General features: G+C 41.0%; 1 protein-coding gene across 1 annotated transcript in view; it reads left to right on the top strand.

Annotated features, from left to right (window-relative positions):
• Positions 1–3,075, top strand: part of trim9 (tripartite motif containing 9) — a 107,974-nt gene that overhangs the window by 1,211 nt on the left and 103,688 nt on the right. The gene's annotated exons all lie outside the window — the stretch shown is intronic.

The following is a 3,075-nucleotide window of genomic DNA, read 5'->3' as shown; positions in this document are numbered from 1 at the left end:
GGGACCGAGCTTTTTCTGTGATAGCTCCCAGGCTCTGGAATGACCTTCCATTGAACATAAGACAGGCCTCTTCAATTGAGGTTTTTAAGTCCCTTCTTAAAACTCATCTTTTTTCTTTGGCCTTTTAGCACAATCTGAGATGTTTTACCTTGTTTTATTGTGTTTGTATTTTATTTTATTATTTTATTCCTGTTTTAAATTTTACCCTTCCATTTTATCATTGTATTGTATTATATAATTGTGTAAAGCACTTTGGTCCTGTTGGGTGCATAAAGTGCTCTATAAATAAAGTTGGTATGGTATGATATGGTATATATATATATATGTATATATATGGTAAACAAACTGTACTTATGCAGCATCTTTCTATCTAATCAAGATTTTCTGTCCTCCAGACATGAAACCAGAGGGCCCAGAGTTGAGTCCTTTTTCTTTAGTGGGACATATATCTGTGTATCATCTGCGTAACAATGTCTCACATGAAGCCCTCTATTATTCTGAGCCTCATGCTTAAAATACATGTTGACAAACACAAAGTCCTGCAATTAAAAAGCTGCCTCTGAGACTCAGACACGACTGCTGACAGTTTTTTTGTTCCGGCCACATTAAACGTTGTAATTACGTCGTGGTGATCGAAGCTTCTCTGTGCGGCGCTGTCAGGCCAGCACAGAAATAACTTGTGTCCTCACAGAGGAACCCCCCTTCATGACGAAGAAGCAGCTGTGGGGCAGAACGCCTCAGAGCAGCCAGCGTTCTGCATGTTGCTCTACGTGTTGGACACGTTGGTTAAAGAGGCTCATTACATGATCGTTGAACATTAAAGAAGAAGCTCAGATGTTCTGCAGTGGGGATCTGTAGAGGTTCTGAACAATTATCTTACATGCTGTAAAAACCCACAAAGTATTTTCTGGTTGGAAAAATGTCTAAATACCTCTTTGAACAATCTGGTTGAGATGGGATCTAGCAGAAATGTTGATGGTTTGGATGAAGCTATTATTTTTGACATTCAGAGCTCAACAGGACAAAAACAGTCCGAACATAAATCAGGTTCTAGTGACAGTTCTACTTTATTTTATTAAGAAACAGAGGCAGAAGAAGAGCGGAACGAGTGATTTTTGTCTCTAATTGAAACGATTTTATTAATAAGAATGCTCATGCAGTCTCACTACTTACTGATACATGGCTCAGCAGAGGTACTCGTGTACTTCTATAACTAACAAGGGGATTTCATCCAATTTAAGATGGCCGCCACAGCTAACCAACATTAGCAACACACAGTGGATAACTCGTTTTTACACATATTGAATTAGAACTTGATGTGGCAGTAGCTGAGAGTCATCCCCAACACAGACACTGCGTGTAGCGTCTCATGATAAAACATAAAATCCAGATGTTCAAGGTTTGACCAGAACAGCTAGAACTGGAGGTCACTTTGAGGAGCATGAAAGCAGCTTCCCATCCCTCGTGTTTGAACATCTGAAATGAGGAAAAGGAATGTGGATGTCTGAATTCACACACGCCCATGTCCCAGCGGAGCCAGATGTTGAATGCTTTTGACACTTGATCCTATTTGAAGTGCACTGGGAGCAGTTTGTGTTGATTCAGGCCGTTTTAGACGATCCACCAGGACCAGATGTGTGTTTGGCATCAGGTGACCTGCTCCACAACATCTCCATGGGAACAGCTCTGCAGGATATCAGTAAACTTCAAACACAAAATGGATGAAGTCTGGTGTGTTTAAACTTCCTGGGGTCTTTTCTTCTATTATAAAACTTTAAAGAATCATGTTTGAAGTGTTACTGTTTAGAACCACGCCAGCTGTGACATCAGGGCTCCAAGTGTGGAACAACAGGCAAAAGTCTTCATCCAGGCTATACGGCTAGCCAATGACCCACTGTTTGTTGTTTTTCAGGTTTTTGAAACATGTTTGTCTAAAAACGAATATTACATAAGCGAATATTAAACTTTACACTGATAAATGACACCAATTACTTAGTTTGTTGCCGTTTTCTAAACCAAGCAGCTTCTGTGTATAGATAAATTAAAAGAGATTCCCAAAGCAACCAGGTGTAAGCTTTGTCATTTTTATTACAAAGCTTTGGAGAACCAGCAACCACAGAAGATCAACACATTTACAAGTACAACTTATCAATGCTTTCACCTGTCGGAGGTTCTGACCTGTTCTCACTTCCTGAACAGAAAAAATCATTTTTTTTTTTTTTTACTTTCAGCTGCCAACCCCCCAGACCCTCCCCAGTCTGTCCAGCTTATCAGAACCCAGCTCCAGTCAGAAGTGGGAGGGAATCTGGAAGAAACACGTCACTGTAATCATATCGGTCAGACATTGAGGATAAAATAATGTTTTCTTTCTCTCTCGCTCATATATATATATATATATATATATATATATATATATATATATATATATATATATATATATATATTAAAGAATGTGCCGATCAGCTCTACAAGGTGCTGGCAGACATCTTTAACTACTCACTTACCCTAGCAATGGTTTCCCACCTGCTTGAAGACCACCACCATCATCCCAGTTCCAAAAAGCTCTACAGTGACTGGTCTGAATGACTGATAGTCGCTAAATGCTTCGAAAAACTGGTCATGACCCACATCAAAACAACCATCAACATCAATGAGGACCCTCACCAGTACACATACCGTGAGAACCGATCAGCAGAGGACACATCTCCTCTGTGGTCCATGCTGCTCTCACCCACCTGGAGCAGAAGGACTCTTACATCCGTGTGCTCTTTGTGGACTTCACATCTGCCTTCAACACCATGATCCCCCAAACCCTGATGGACAAACTACTCCAGGACTAAGCTCCTCCATTTGCAACTGGGTATTAGCCTTAACAAACAGACCTCAGTATGTGAGGATCCACAACTTCTCCTCCTCCACCATAACCCTCAGCACTGGCTCTCCTCAGGGATGTGTGTTGAGCCCTCTCCTGTTTACTCTGCTCATGTATGATTGTGCAGCTACCCATCCAGGCTGTCACATTGTAAAGTTTGCAGATGACACAGTGGTGGTGGGATGCATCACAAACAATGATGA

This window comes from Nematolebias whitei, chromosome 21 (genome assembly GCF_014905685.2).
Source record: "Nematolebias whitei isolate Nwh7 chromosome 21, NemWhi1, whole genome shotgun sequence".
Classification (NCBI taxonomy): domain Eukaryota; kingdom Metazoa; phylum Chordata; class Actinopteri; order Cyprinodontiformes; family Rivulidae; genus Nematolebias; species Nematolebias whitei.
Note: the sequence above shows the minus strand (reverse complement) of the source record. Positions and strands in the feature narration are given on the sequence as shown.